Source organism: Macrobrachium nipponense, chromosome 25 (genome assembly GCF_015104395.2).
Source record: "Macrobrachium nipponense isolate FS-2020 chromosome 25, ASM1510439v2, whole genome shotgun sequence".
In the NCBI taxonomy this organism is placed as follows: Eukaryota; Metazoa; Arthropoda; class Malacostraca; order Decapoda; family Palaemonidae; genus Macrobrachium; species Macrobrachium nipponense.
In genome coordinates this window covers 26,491,293-26,508,792 of record NC_087214.1, presented here as the reverse complement: position 1 = coordinate 26,508,792, position 17,500 = coordinate 26,491,293, and positions in this window count along the sequence as shown.

Here is a 17,500-nt window from a genome sequence, read left to right as displayed (position 1 = left end):
ATGAGGGGGGGGGGGGTTGGTTGGAAAGGGGGAAGCCAAGCCCCATATAATTGGCTTGGGTAGTTGGATGAAGCAATTCTGAAATCTTTTGACTAGTGTTAATTGTAGTTTTTTGCACAAATATTTCCTATATCCTCTTTGAGGGATTTTTTTTTCCGGCCGGGGGGGGGGGGGAGGGCGGGGGGGGGTTGGGGGGGTGGGGGGGAGAAGGCCTTTGGAACCTCTCCTTTTGGATATTTAGGTTTTTATTTAATCGTCATCTTATTCTGATGTTATTCCTTTTTATCCTTATCTTTTAATTTGTCAAATTTCGTACGTTGACTTTTCCATAACATTAAATACTTCTACCTTCCGCTTTTGTTGGTCTTATTTCTGGAGAAATAATTGATATACTATTTCTATTGAATTATCAAGATCTCTTATAAAAAATATCCCTACATGATAGAGAATGGTTTTCAGCTTAGTGGAATAAAGGAAATGTGTCTGGTCAGTATTTTGGTGGGGTACCTGTTGGTTGGGTTCTCTTGTCTGGTTTTGAAGTTGGCCATCTATGTTTCATAACTTTTCTAACACTGAAGTGTGAAAAACAGATATTGTATAGCCTGTTCATCTTACGCTTTGTGCTTTATTCAGGAGAGAGAGAGAGAGAGAGAGAGAGAGAGAGAGAGAGAGAGAGAGAGAGAGAGAGAGAGAGAGAGAGAATCCCAGCCTTAACCACCTCCTGTTAAGGAGATAAAAATAAGAAAGAGACAGTTTGCGCAACCCTAGGCAACAGACCAGAATATTCTCTTAATTACATACATAATTATTGTTGATAAAAAGATCATTTATCCCAAGACAAAGGAACCCTCCCTCCCCTATCCATCAGTCTGTTACCCATTCGGGATCACCTGCAGTCAGGCCTCTGTTAGCGTTATTGGCAGAGAGAGAGAGAGAGAGAGAGAGAGAGAGAGAGAGAGAGAGAGAGAGAGCTTTCTGATTGCCTATCGGGTTAATTTGTTCCTGGTGGAAGGTGAGGGAGCCTCCTCCCTTATTCCTTGACCCTTAATTATCCTCTGCTGTTTCTGTTCTCGTTCATTCGGTTCTAAGGTCGGGACGACCTTGAGTTCATTGCAAGTGGTCATTAAAGCCATGAAAATGTTGGTGAGATGATTGTGTTGCATACCTGTTGGAAGTGTTGCATACATGTTGGAAGTGTTGCATACATGTTGACAAGTGTTGCATACATGTTGACAGGTGTTCCATACATGTTAACAAGTGTTGCGGACATGTTGGAAAGAGTATCTGACAAGTAGTGAAATGTTGCAGACATGGTTACAAGTCTTGCAGATATGATGACAGGTGTTTCTGACATGCTTTCTGGTGTTGCTGACATGTTGAGTTGTCGCGTCTGTAACTACTTGGTGAAGTTGGGTTTCAGGAATATCCCGATATTTTCAAAGTTGGTCTCTATTGAGTGTTTATTTTGTCTGTAATCAGTGCCTGGAGTCTTAGGGTTGGTTAGGCCAGGTAAAACAGGAAATATATATCACAGTTTTAGGTTTTCTTATTATTTACTCTTTTAACTAGTTTCATAATTGTAGTCTCCTCTCTCTCTCTCTCTCTCTCTCTCTTTGGGTAGAAATGTTTCCCTTCTCTTTTTCGGAACAGGAATTTTGTGGAACCCTGCTCTGGTAAACAAATGGGCCAGAGGTAATTTCCTTGTAGATTTCCTCTATTTCACTACCTGGTCTATTTTCCACGACACCTAACTCTCTCTCTCTCTCTCTCTCTCTCTCTCTAAGTAAGATATTTAATGCTTTCACAAAAATTTAGAATATCGTATGAAATAAAAAAATTATCCTTTGTTTACATTAGATTATTGAAATGAATCTCTTCTCTTAGCGTGTAGCTAATGGTCTTCTTGAAAGACGACAGAGAGGCCGACGGAGAGGAACGCTTGGTTTGTCTTATAAGTTTTTGAACGAGGTTTCTCAGTAATATTGGCCTAATGCAGTCCCATCACTGACCCATTATTTTATTCCTTAATTTCTGTCTGCCTTCAGACAAAGGAGTCTTCGTACAAAACCAGGAAAAGGAAATAATAAATCAAAATGGTCATTACTAGTTCTCTCGTCACAATACGCGCCTTGAATCCCGTTTTCTTCAACGTCGACTCATATTCTAAGAGGCCTCTATAATAGATCTCGAACTCTCTTGACGCCTTCTGCTGACAAACTGAAAATGTTTCCATTTCTGTTGCCTATTTTCCTTTTTTTCCGCTCTCAAGTGTCACTTTACTCTTTTATTGCATTTGTGCCTGGACTAAATTACTGTTAGAGAGAGAGAGAGAGAGAGAGTTTCATTTGAAACGCTTTGAATTGTATCTGGGTTTGGGACACTTCGATAAGAATGGATTGTCTTTAATTTTTTCTTTTCTTTTCCCCTTTTAAATTTTTCCGAAGACGACTTTGGATGAATGTCGCAGTTACAGAAAGTAAGGTTTCTTTTGGAAAATGAAGTCGTATTACTCATTTTGTACAAGTTAGAGGAGTCATTGGATTGAATAGTTTCTTAGAAACTCAATTTTTGTTTGTAGCTTATTATGAGCCCCTTAACAAATCTCGATGTCCGCGTGAGAAACTAGTTCCCATGGCGTCATGTTTCGGGGAACATGATGGTTATTACGCAAGTAACTTAGTAACTTTTATTTAGTATTATTGAAAAGAATTCTCCCTCTCTAAATTATGATAAATACTTGCAGTAAAAAATCTAGTTCTCACATATGGAGTGTAAACGCCGTGGTGGGTCTGTCCTGGGGAGACAGAGGCAGTTTCCAGTTCATATTTATTATTATTATTATTATTATTATTATTATCCATAGTCTGGAGAATTGCGATTTTATGCGGATGTTATCGCTGCTCTTTTTATATCGTACTATATATATATATAGATATATAATATATATTATATATATATAATATATATATCAATTCAAGCTACAAATGTCCTTTAATATCTAAATTCACTTTACCTCCCAAATGATATATTTTTCATATATGTACCGAAGGGGAATTTTTTAATTGATAATAATTTCGTCCCCCCATGGGATCGAACCACCGTCCAAGTGGACGGGGACGAAATCAGGACAGTCAGTGACGCTATCCAATCAGCCAACAGAGACGCTATAAGTTCATACCGATTCTGACCTTACAAATCACCCTCGATCTGGGAGCTTTCGTAATTAGAATCGATATGAAACCCCGTCTACCATGTTGGCCAATTCGAGCGTTTGACAGCACGTAGCCTTTTGTTATGAATAATTATCTGGGAGCTTTCGTAATTAGACGGGGTTTCATATCGATTCTAATTACGAAAGCTGCCCAGATCGAGGGTGATTTGTAAGGTCAGAATCGATATGACTTATAGCGTCTCTGTTGGCTGATTGGATAGCGTCACTGACTGTCCTGATTTCGTCCCCGTCCACTTGGACGGTGGTTCGATCCCATGGGGGGACGAAATTATTATCAATTAATAAATTCCCCTTCGGTACATATGAAAATATATCATTTGGGAGGTAAAGGGAATTTAGATATTAAAGGACATTTGTAGCTTGAATTGATATAAATGGATCACGGTTCGATGTGATAATTATTCATATATATATATATATTATATATATCTATATATATATATATATATATATATATATATATATATATATATATATACCATATATATATATAGATATATAATATATATAATAATATATACCACACACATACTATATATACATATATATATATTATATATATATATATATATATATATATATAAATAAAGAAAAAGTCGTTTCCAATTATGTCGGGTCGAGTTTGTTTAAAATGAAATTTTGTAATCATTGTTGTTAACAAAATAATTCCGTTAAGCTCTCTCTCTCTCTCTCTCTGTAGAGTTTAATCCAGTCTTGGGCTCCATCGTGCGAGAGAATTTCCTGTTAGTCCTTTAAAAGATAAGAGACAGTGGTTTTTGGAGGGAGCAAAGTCAGCAAAAGCTTTCAAAGCTGTTGGTCATCAGCGGTAGAAGAGGGAAAGAAAGAGGGAATGCCTGCTGCTTGTTCTGGCTTTCGGAGATTTTTTTCTTTTAAATATTTGTACTCTTGCTTTAAAGATTCGCTGATTTTTTTTTTCTACTTTTGTATATTGTTGTCACTTGCAAATGGAAGGTTTTAGGTTTGCGTGGAATCTAAAATCGTGGTTTTTTTTTTAATAGTTTAGGTTGCTCTACCATCATTTCGTGGTTTTGCGTAGTCGCATTATGCCTAGTGCTTATTGTAATATTATTTATTTTTATAATTTATAAATTGCTTTTAGTTCTGGATTTGTAGATGTTCAAGGTTTCATTGGATCTGACCCGTAATGGCTACTTAGCAGTGGAAGCTGTCATTGTTTTGTATATACGGGCTGAATGCGCAGCGTATTGCGCAACAAACCAGTAAATTATCTCTGGGACTACGCTGCGCATTTTCAGTTTTAACGCCTTTGGAGAGAGAGAGAGAGAGAGAGAGAGAGAGAGAGAGAGAGAGAGAGACTGATTAATTCTAAGGGAGAAACAAGGTATGCCGTTTATCATAGGCTCAATCGTCACAGCGGCAAATTAGGCCTATAATGCAAGCATTTTATCATAAAATAAGAGATACTGATTTTATTTAAGCAGATTTAGGGTTCCAGTGATTTTTCCATCGACACTGTCCAAATTCTCACCAAAAACAGAAGTTGATGTGTCTAAATCAAGCGCAAATATATATCAGTAAGAAATTAAAAAAGAAATTGAAGACCAGCAATAACTACAGACCAAATTGTCATTGATGTAGGTTGCCTGGGAGGGTAAGGAGTGGGGGTGGTGGGTGTTCGTGGGTTGTTTGTTATCGGCCCGGCTGGCGAATAAAAAAAAAAAAAAAAAAAAATGCAGCTACTAGATTACCGACAGCTGTTGCCCAAAAGGGCGTAAGCCCTTTAGGGCGCCTCCTCTCTTCTGCTGCTGCAGGAATGTTACAGGTGTTGACGTCAAACTCCTCCTTGAGCTTTGGAGGTTCTCTTCCAGATGTAGGAGACAAGAAGAATTCCAGAGGACTCCCAGGGGCCTTTGGACCTTCACGGAAGCTAAGGATGCCCTGTAGGATTAGCTGCTGCTTTTGCTGTGCTATCCTTTGGATGTCCTTCAGGTTCACAGTCAGGATCCTCTAATGGTTTTTATGGTTGATTTTTTTTTTTAAATATTTGTATTCCAAGTGCAACTGTGGGGAAATCTCCCAGTTCCACATTTAGTTCTTCCTACTTCATCTTATTTATTCTCTGGATCTACTTATCTAGCCGTCCAACCTCTTCAACTCAAATTCTCTTTACTGTCTCAAAAGCTAAATGACCAAAAGTGGCCCCCCTCCCCGCCCCGTGCTTGACTTGGCAGCCTAAATTTCATCACACCAATCCTGCCTTTCATCTGTGAATGAGAAGACTGTGTTTGATTTGATGGATTGCAGGATGGGTGAACGATGGATGTCTGTCGTTGGGTGAAGTTCATCTGAGCGATGCTCTTTTGTTCCTTCACGGGAATGATTCTGGAGGTTAGAAGCTGTGGTATGAAAGGGGATGCAGTTCTCTGTCATTCCTTTTTCCTCGAAAGAGAGAGCAGGGAGGGAGGGATGGTACGCCTACAATACTTTGAAATATTCTATCAACATTTCTCAGCAACTTGTCGGACACACATCACAAACATGTTGAATACAAGTTGACGACTTATTGGTAGTCCCAACAAGCATTTGCCAGAGATTCGTACTCCTCTTACTGTTGTTAACTTGTTACCAACCTGTTTTCGATGTGGAAGCAAAAAGTTAGTGAGAAACTGATCCCAAGACAGAATTTCTTTTGGGGGTTAAATTCTATTCGATTTGGGAGCGTCATAAAACTGCCGTAAGTGCTTGTAATTGGAAATGGCTAAAGGTAATTATTATAATTGATTTCATCAGCATTTAGGGCAGTATTTAGGAGGTGATTAAATGTGATTAATGGTAACAGCTATTTCCATTTCACGATAAAATGTTATCGTTTGGTAGAAAACCTGATTTCGAAAAAGCTGTGGAGTAGAATTTTTCGAGTGTAAATGGATATATATACTTAAATATATATATATATATATATATATATAGATATATATATATATATATATATATATATATATATATATATATATATATATATATAATATATATATATATATATATATATATGTGTGTGTGTGTTTGTATATATACACACGTATATATATACATATATGTAATGCCACTGCTGACGACTTCTAAATAACAGGAGAATGAAAAGAATCAAAGGCAAAAGTGAGAGAGAGAGAGAGAGAGAGAGAGAGAGAGAGAGAGAGAGAGAGAGAGAGAGAGAGAGAGAGCAATTACGTTTAGATTGGTTTGTGTATTATTCGTGTATTCCCATCCATTTCCTCGTAATTGTTCGTAACTCCCACATATAACTAATCCAAGACCTTTGAAAATTCGATTGTACCAAGCTACGCTGATGGACACCAATATTGAAACTTCCTATGCAATAAGAGTACTAATCGCCTTCTCTGATGATTTTTCGTGAGAATCAACATCTCTCTTCAGTTTCATAAGAAACGGTTCCCAGGTGATCGTCACATTTGGGGAGAAGGGGAGAGTCCTTCATCACTGTTCCTGTGAGGAAGTTCAAGAAAGAAAAAGGTGGAAGTTTGAGGTATTAAGGAATGAAAAGTATTAATAAATTTTCTGACCGAAAATCATTCTATTTTTCCTGTTGCTTTGTTTTCCGGTGCAAAATAATGAATTTTTTGCTTGATGCCAGAATGACTTGAAGAATAAAATAGTGTAGATGAAAGAGATATAAGTAATGTATAATTAGTGGACGTTAATACCATTCATAAAGAACGTTTATTATCCACCAACTGAGGACTGGTCCTCATTATGTAGAACTTCTAATGGCATCATTAATGTGATTTTTATTGGTATAATCGTTAATTAGAAGATGTGTATTAATATTAGTTTTATTTATTTCACTTACTTAAGTTATACATTTGTTCTATAAGTGGTTTATTTACTAGTTTTTGGTCTAATGGGTTATTTTGATATTGCTTATTTTTATTGTTAGCCATAATATGATTATTTAGAAATCAGAGAAACTTCAATAATATAGTAAAGTATAACTTTATCATTTACTATCTGTTAAAGTTATGAAATAAATTTTCATAATATTCCGTTTTAAATCTTAGCTCTTTGGCATTTTTATCTAAGAACACTTGAGTCCATTCTTTTGCAAGTTCTTCGTCAGGGCTAGAAGAGAGAGAGAGAGAGAGAGAGAGAGAGACGAGACAGAGAGAGAGACAGACAGACAGACAGACAGCAGACTACACTAACCATGTCGTATATGTTCAACGCCTCGCTAACTAATTCTAATTCTCCCCAAATTGCCTCAGCTGAGGTAAACGAGGAATATCTCCCTTTGTTCCCTAAACCCCAATCCTTCCTCCATCCTACTTAGACACATACCATCCCCACACATCCTATGCGGCTCCTCTCAAGTATCTAGGATTTAATTGCCAACCTACATACACTGGGGAGATCTAGAGAGATGTCAGCCGATGAGTGGGACCTTTCCCAGCTGAGGGAGACTTGATGTGTGGGAAATGTAGAAGATATCATGGCTTATTTACCTTAATAAACAGATATTTTTCATGAAAAAAAAAGATATTTTTCATGGTATTTAGTTATTATAATTGATGGATAACGTTGTGATGTCAGTGGTGGGAAGAGGGAGCTTAAGTAGATTGAATTTTCCAGATTGCATTCCACAAGCACAAAGACGCCCTCCTCTCCAAAACTATGTTTCAGTAGCAGTTCCATGTGATCCTCATGGCCACGTCATACAACCTTTGAGAATCTCTCTCTCTCTCTCTCTCTCTCGCTCTCTCTCTCTCTCTCTCTCTAAAAGTCTCGTCTTTTATGGAATAATTAATCAGTAATGCCTTCCATTAGGGCACCAGATCAAACTCTCCCCACCCCCACCCCTCCTAACCCCAACCTTCCACCCATCGTCTTCAATTGATTATGATGGGGAGCGAATATCTAATTTAATTAAGACTCCCAACGTCACCATTGATCATGACAGAGGGACTCATTATCATTATAATTTCTTGTGTTATCTGGATAGGGCCTTTGGTAATGAGAGACTGATTCTGCCTCACTCTCTTTCCAGCCTCTGTTTCCCTCAACAGTTGATTCTTTCTCTCAGTCAATGAAAGAAAAAGCAATATTGCGTCGTTGAGTGATAGAAGAAGACAGTTTCATTGATGGCCAAGATGTCTTCATTTCATTCATTATTTCCAGACTTCAAGAGTCGTTTTCTATTACGATTTGTTGTGGAAGTTCTCCAAGTTTCACCTTCTCTGGATCTTTTATCTTGCTGTCCAACCTCTCCAACTCCCTCTTGTCACTGTCTCGTAAGTAATCTCTCTCTCTCTCTCTCTCTCTCTCTCGGAAAAAAGATTGACTTTTAAAGTTATGTTTTATTGCATGTAAATTGCGCTCTTCTGTTGTACAATGAAATCTTCCCCTCGGATGGATACAGTGATACAGATTTGGATCTCGTCGGTTATTCAAGATCTCTGGAATTTCATTTTGTTTCACCCTGTAGGTCTTTATAAATGCATTTTATTTTGCATTAGGCTTTTAGGGGAAAGCTGACTTCTGTATCGAAAAGGGGCTAGGACAACGAGCTGTGGAAATTCCTGTTCAATTTTACCGAAGGAAGAAGAAAAACGGTGGATCCGATTGGACTTCTTTTTTTTCTCTTTTTTTTTCTTTTTTTCTCTCGTCTGACATTCGGTCCTTAAAATTGGTTTTATTCTGCCTCTCTCTCCCGCTTTATATATATATATATAATATATATATATATATATCTATATATATATATATATATATATATAGTATATATATATATATATATATAAGTCATATCACATTACCGTGATTCATATACATATATCGAGCTACAATGTCCTTTAATATCTAATTCGCTCTACCTCGGAATTAATATATTTTCATATATGCTTAACCGAAGGGGAATTTTTTTCTCGATAATAGATTTACCTGTACTTGGGCGCGAACGCAGGTACATTATAAATCCAGGAACGTCAGTGGAAGCTATACCACCCAACCACCACGAGAGGCTTAAAGGTTTATGCCGTCTCTCACTGAAAATATATTAATTCCGAGGTAGAGCGAATTAGATATTAAAGGACATTGTAGCTCGATATATGTATATGAATCACGGTAATGTGTTATGACTTATGTAAATGCTACGTGTTGTCAAAAGCGTTACTTAACTACCGGAGTCGATGCGGGTTGATGTTGTCTCCAAACCAACGAATACTTCAGCGCGAGAAAGTATTTGAGGTGAGAGACGGCATAAACCTTTAAGCCTCTCGCGGTGGTTGGGTGGTATAGCTTCCACTGACGTTCCTGGATTTATCATGTACCTGCGTTCGCGCCTAAGTACAGGTAAATCTATTTTCGAGAAAAAAATTCCCCTTCGGTTAAGCATATATGAAAATATATTAATTCCGAGGTAGAGCGAATTAGATATTAAAGGACATTGTAGCTCGATATATGTATATGAATCACGGTAATGTGATATGACTTATGTAAATGCTACGTGTTGTCAAAAGCGCTACTTAACTACCGGAGTCGAGGCGGGTTGATGTTGTCTCCAAACCAACGAATACTTCAGCGCGAGAAAGTATTTGAGGTGAGAGACGGCATAAACCTTTAAGCCTCTCGCGGTGGTTGGGTGGTAAATAAGCTTCCACTGACGTTCCTGGATTTATAATGTACCTGCGTTCGCGCCCAAGTACAGGTAAATCTATTATCGAGAAAAAATTCCCCTTCGGTTAAGCATATATGAAAATATATTAATTCCGAGGTAGAGCGAATTAGATATTAAAGGACATTGTAGCTCGATATATATATATATATATATTGTGAAAAAGATCGAGTTGCATGAATTCAAGAGCAAATATTTTATTTATTTTTTCATCCGTCAGGTGGAATGTTTTTTTTTTTTTTTTACACAGTCGATGGTAAAGCTTCTTTTTACTTTTTATACTTAAGGACAGAAATCTTCGTCAAAATCTGGTTTGTCATTGCAAGGTTTGTCACCTTGATGACGTAGAACCTATATTAAGAAGTCTAGTATGAGTTTATCTTCTCTCTCTCTCTCTCTCTTTCTCTCTCTCTCTCACACTTTTGTTCCTTTCCAAGGGAGGTAAAAGGCCTTGTCGCGATTTTTGAAGGACCATGTTTAACCTTTTGAAAATCGATCTTTACAAATATATTTAATTCATCAAGTTTTTAGGCAGAGAATAAATAAAAGGAAAGTGATCATCCCTACATAGGTGACTGAGAGAGAGAGAGAGAGAGAGAGAGAGAGAGAGAGAGAGAGAGAGAGAGAATTCTTTTACCCACATGCCAAATATATATATATATATATATATATATATATATATATATATATATATATATATATATATATATATATATATATATATATACATACACCATTCGTAAATTAAATCTGAGCAGGCTCTGCCTCGTTGTCATGGTGATTGGGGCCATGAATTTGCCTTTTCCTCCTAAATAAACAACTTTTGTTTATCTTTCCTCTCTCCTGGATATTGTCCATCAGGAAGGGAAAAGTCAGAATGTGACAGACTACCTCATCGAGGTCCTCCCGACGAGGTTCTCATTTCGACGGAACAGTCAACCTCACGTCTCCCCTTTGTAGGCCCTTTCTCTCTCCAACCCAGCTGCCACCCTCAACAGTCGTCTAACGGCTAGGTAACATCATTCACTACTTAGGTCAATAGAGACGCTCTTTATTTTTAGGGAACCCGCCAATCAACATCCCCTCCCCCCACCCTTCGTCCGGTTCAGGAATCGAACTTGGGTTGTCCAGTTATGAACTAGATGAATTCTAAATGGTACGAGAGAGAGAGAGAGAGAGAGAGAGAGAGAGAAGAGGTGGGGGGAGTTGGCCAGGAAAGGCTGATTTTAATCTTTAGTTAACAGCTGATTATCATTTCAAGTTGAACATCAGATTGTCAGTTTTAATTAAAACTGCTGATTTTCATTTTAAGTTGAACAGCTGAATGTCAATTTTGGTTAAACAGCTAATTGCCATTTTTGGTTAAACAGCTAATTGCTATTTTTGGTTAAACAGATAATTGCTATTTTTGGTTAAACAGCTTATTGCATAAACTTCAAGGACCATGTCTTATAAGCCTCTTTTCCATTGACACTTCTTTGCTTTGTTGGTCGACTTTTTTCTTTGGAGAGGGGGGGGGGAGGTGGGCTCTCTTTCCCCACTCCTTCCGCCTGCCCCTCCCCTCTCCCTTGCAAGGTAACGGGTGTCAAAATAATCACCCCAAGTGTCTGTCCATTCTGAAGGCTTGTAACTTCATTTCCTTCAGACTCATTCTGCCAACATAGACATTCCACTTTATTCCCGTTTTTTGTTTTCGAATTTTCCTTTACTATGAAAAGGAGAATCTTTTCATCATCACTGGCAGATCTTTTTTTATCAAGAGGATCATTAGCTTTCATTAGGGTGTGTCAGCTAAATGAGGTTTTTGTTCATTATATGATAGCATTTTGTTTGCATATGTTTTCAGATATTCTCTCTCTCTCTCTCTCTCTCTCTCTCTCTCTCATTTCGTTTTGTCTTTGGGTAATTCCGAATCGAATGTCTAGTGAAGATTTAATCGGCGTTTCCCTTCGTCCTTGGAAGGTAAATTTATAGCGCAAGATAAAAAAATGCTGATCTCCCTTTCTTAGTATTCATTGAAACGAAGCGATTTATGTTTATAATCCAGAAGGAGATTTATCAATATATTAATTTTATCCTTCGTTCTTATGAAACAGGTCATTATCATTCTGGTATGCTTAGAGGGTCGAATTGCAATACATCTGGACTATAATTAGGGAGCTAATGTATAATCTATATATGCAAGGAAATTGTAGAACAAAATATGGAGAGTAATATAAGATTTCATTCTTTAACTCTGCTGTATATGTGACCTTAGTAAGCTTGTATGCCTCAAAGAAAAGAGAAAAATATTGAAGAAATAAGTACATAAATAGATTATAGATTTAAATTCCATTCGAACTACTTCTATAAATTTCTGGCAGAAACTGTCATGACTATAATCGAGAAAACATAAATCGTCCAATGTTCTCGTATTTAGTCCAAAGGCAGCTTCCCATCCTACAGAGCGGAGCATCCCTTCGAAATTCCTCAATATTTCCGCCTCGAGAGGAAGGGGGGAGGGAGTGTGGGTTAGTAAGTGGGATGATAGGAGTGAGGGGGGAGGAGGGAGTGTAGGTTTTAATAACTTCCAATATGGACGGCGATGGACATGCTGTCAGCAGTTTCAGATGAGGGAAGGTCGGGTTTTATTGCTGACAACAACGAGGCACCCAGGAGAAGAGTTCGGTCTCAGCCTCCGAGTGGAACAGAAAATCCCTCAATATTTTGGGAGACAAGGATAAATTGCGCTAGGAAGCGAGTTTTCTTGGGGTTGGGGTGAAGTGGGATACTGGAATCAGAAAAGGGTTTGTTTCCCTGGACAAAAGGAAGGATGGGTTCTGGAAAAGGAAGGGTTGGTCTTGGAAAAGAAGGGGTCGGTGCTGGAAGAGGAGGGGTCGGTGCTGGAAGAGGAGGGGTCGATCCTGGAAAAGGAGGGGTGTGTCCTGGAAATGAAGAGGTGGGTCCTGGAAAAGATGAACTGACAGTTGTTTACAGACTTGTATAGACTCAAAGTACTTCCTTACTACAGTAAAACATACCATAAACAGGTCTATAAGTTACTGCACACATCACCAACAAGTTGGATAAAGGTCATCGACTTCTTGGAAGTCCTAACGAGTATGCCATACGATTATCCAGCACATACCAAACGTTAGTTCTCCACTTGCAGTCGCTGACTGAAATTTTTACCATTAGGTGGAAAGACCACTAGGTCTAGGGTCTGCCTGCTGAGTCAAACTAATGTCGTCCTCTAGAAAATAGTGGCCATTATGTGTGACGGCAGTCTTTACTATCTCTCTCCCTCCTCTTCCCTTCATCTCAGTGACAGCAAACTTAATGTAATTTGACGAAATTGTTTAACATCTACTAGTTCCTTTACAAAGCGCGTCTACAACTATTTCGTCTTTTATTTGGAAGTTGTTCTACTTAAGAATTTCATCCTCCACGACCGCCTTCTGTTCTCCTGTTTCCTTTCTTCCTTCCTTCCTCGCCCTCCTAATCCTCCTGAGGCCTCGTGGTGGCCCTCAATGGCCCCAGAAAGCCCATGACGGCCTCTTTATTCGATGTCTTCCGCTATTTTGTCTTCGGAGGAGAGCCTCCGAGGACTTCGTGGGCTCCTTCCCAGAGGAAGTGGACCAGAATTTCTTGTGGATGAGGCAGATGCTCTGGGAATGCTTATGAAGTTTGTTTGTTTGTTTTTCGCTGCTGAGTGGAAGAAGGTCTTTGCAGAAAGTGTTCTCAGTATTAGCCAGTTTATAGCGTGTCAATTTAAGTTCCTGTGTCGGTACGTCCACTGTTTCTGTTCTTTATTTATTCGCACAAGGAACTTTATACGTCAGTGCTTGACGTTGAACTGTGCTTAATTTGTAAAGAATGAGGTCTCTATAATCTGTTGTAGTTTTAGTAATAAGTGTTTTCGTGAAATGATTTTGTTTTATTACATATATACAAGATTTACTAATAGTCATAAACAAGGTGTGGAATTCACTTACTTCACTTACGTATCTCTGAAACAGAAAACGGGAAATTACGAAATCACTGGTTACTTACAACTGAAAGACCAATTGGAAACTGAACACTCTCCGATGACTTTGTAACCGTCGGGAAGTGTGTATAACGATTACTGGTTTTGAAATATAGGAACGTTTCCCCTCTTTGAGTGCGAGAGTGTTTACACGTTGTGTTCGCTTAATAGTGTGACGAAACACTGGTTGGAAAATAAATTGAAGAGTAAATTGTACCGAACCGAATTCGAAGTGTTGGGTGAGCAGTTTCGAGGAAGCCAGGTGTGAATGGCAGCGTTGCCAACGCCTCTTCGTCCTAGACTTAGGATGTAATCCAACGGAAACAGACCTACTGGAAATAGGATATATACTTTTTATTTGTAAACAAGTAATACGGGTCACTGTAATACCTTTTATTCATATAATATCTACGTTTTTATAGTACTTTCAGTAAATACTTAAACGCTTTTCGTATATAATTACAACGTAACGCTTATGAATTATGATTATTCTTAATTATCTAATTAAAATCCACATAGGCCTAGGTGATGTTTAGGGTGAAATATGAGACTTTGAGAAAATCGTTAAAGCCTAAAATGATGATGTTTGAGAGAGAGAGAGAGAGAGAGAGAGAGAGAGAGAGAGAGAGAGAGAGAGATGCTCAGCCATGCATTTGATCCCAACTGTCAGGTCGTTTATTCAGATGAGAAAAATTCCTGTTTTAGAGTTAGAAATTTATCAGTATTATCGGATGGACTTTTGGGATAATAAATTGTATAAATTTATAAATACAGAATGACCTTTTGTTTTCATCACATTTTTATAGGACTGGAAATGTTTGTTATTCTAAAAAAGTAACTGTTTGTGTGTTTTTTTTTTCTATTTAAATTCCGCATAGGCCTAAGGGACATTGGGGTGGGATATTAAAACAAAGCACAATAAGTCAACATTGAATATTGTAAATGCCTCATAGGATGATGTTGGGAACTCTCTCTCTCTCTCTCTCTCTCTTTCTTCCCCTGGGTTCGATGCCCGAGCAAGTCTTAACTCTTTGGAGCCGTTTCGTTAAATTTCAGGGTAACTGATAATCTCAGCAATGGATTAAGTACCGGTAGTTAATCAGCTGCTGTGGGTCACAACTGGCCAAGGTCAGGAAGGCTGGATCAAGCGAAGACGCACCGTGTGAGGCAGTTTTACACACACACACACACACACATACACACACACACACACACACACACACACACACACACACATATATATATATATATATATATATATATATATATATATATATATATATATATTATATATATAATATTATATGAATCAAAAGTTGGCCTGTCGTAGCGTTGTAAAGATTAATGTTATAAAACTCATTTGAAAAACTGTATAGAAAATATGGTTTCCATTTTTCACTGGAAGAACTAATCTTGTAAGAAGGCTTCTGTGATGTACGATAATTAATAAAAAAAGGGATGGCTTCTTCTTTGGATGGTCATTATAATCTCATTAGAGAGAGAGAGAGAGAGAGAGAGAGAGAGAGAGAGAGAGAGAGAGAGAGAGAGAGAATATGTATCATTTCATAAAACAGAAAAAGGAATAAAATTTGTAAATATCTAGGGCAAAAAATCCTGAAACAAAACTCGATCCTGTCTTCTAATCGAAGGACCGACTCCTGTCCTGTGCCGCTGCCCCAAAAATCCCGATGAAAAGGTCCAGAAAATAAAAGAACTCACCCGATTAAGGTTGACTCCGCCCACTTTTTATTCTTCTTTTTTCTTATCCTTTTAAAAATTATGCGGTTGTCTCCTTTCCTTTTACATTTATTGCATTTGTTTTTTTTTATCATTATTTTGCATCACGCCTTGTTTTGAAGAGTAGCACTGGCTGAGTGATAGATTCTGATATGATTTCTCTCTCTCTCTCTCTCTCTCTCTCTCTCATTTGATCTAGTAATTGCCTTATTCTTTTGTAATTAATCTTATCTGTCTCTTATATACATGGAGACTCTCTCTCTCTCTCTCTCTCTCTCTCTCTCCTGAAGGTGAAAAGCACAAACCCACAAGATGTTTAGACCCCAAGTGTCATTTCAACACGGAAATATTCGCTTCGTAATAACAGTTTATAAAGTAAAGGATTTGTACTGATGTCTGTAAACTCAGAATGAACATTTCAAACTACTTTTGACATAATAAAGATGGCATTTTGCCAACACGGACACTTCCTCCTGAAGCCGTACTTAATATTTGAAATCTAACTTTTTCTGTTTTTCTACTTATTTTAGTTTTCTCTTATATGCTCTTTGATAAGAATAATGTGTTTTCATCTGTAAATAACGGTTCCTCATTGTAAATGCATACTGTGCTTGTGTTATGTTGATAATTATAATGTGTAAATTGAACGGTATTATGTAGAACATTATTTTCCATCAAGCGAATACTTATCAAGTACTCATTCGTGTTTATCCTGGATCTAACTGGCATCAGTGTCCATTACTGTGTTGAATTAAAAACAGTATCTGTGGAGACGTCGTCTAAACACTCTATTAGTGAAAGTGTTTAGTCTGAGTCTCATTAATAAAGGCTACTAATTGTCTGTAAGGATGAGGCCTCTCTTGCTAATTGATAGGTCTTAGACCTGTTTGAGATTGGACTCAATATTCGCTTTATTTCTGCGTTTGGACAGTCGAAGCTACGTGAGTGTCCTACGGAGAGAGTTGCAATCTGGTATTTGCGGCGTCCCTCAGGCCCCCAGCTGTGCCCACTTTCTAGCTTTTTACTTTACCTCCGTTTTCACCCCCTCTCTTCAATTTTGCTGTCTAGCCTCTCTAACTGTGACTTCTTAGTGCAAATGTGTTATTTTTTTTTTACCCAATTCCAGTTTAGGTTCCTGTACTTCATCTCATATAGTTTCTGGAGCTCAAGATTTTGCTGTCCAACCACTCCAACTCTCTCGTTTCGCTGTCTTGGCAGAGCAGGCTCTCCAGTGATGGGTTTGACGCCTAAATTTCATAAAATAAATCTAATAAATAATTGTGTTGGACTCCCATAGAGAGAGAGAGAGAGAGAGCAATTTATTACCAGAGAGCCCAAGTGAATGAAGAGAGAAATCAATTTCCCATCTGCCAGGCGTCGACACAATATGACTCCGAGATAAATCAAGACGACGCCTAATGAGGTCATTAAGCCCTTGAGAAGGAGGTCAGAACAAGACATTATTTGCCCGGGTATTATGTCTTCGTGCCAACTTGATGCAGATGTAGCGATGGCTATGCATTCAGGAAGTAAAGTAACTGACTTACACTTGGATGCAAGTGTGTTTTTACTTATACAGGCATTTGTTAATCATCGAAGATTTCGTGGGTTGATATTAATCACATTTTCTTCCGTGAAAGTGATTGCATGAGAGAGAGAGAGAGAGAGAGAGAGAGAGAGAGAGAGAGAGAGAGAGAGAGAGAGAGAGAGAAAATTTGTCACTCAAGCGCTTGACTCGTTCGTACCCAATACATTAAACCACAAATATGGTTTAATATCGAATTCAGTATAGCTTAGAAATACCTCACACCAGAGGGGGAATTTCAGTCTATAATTCCTCCAACGGAGGCCAGGAGTC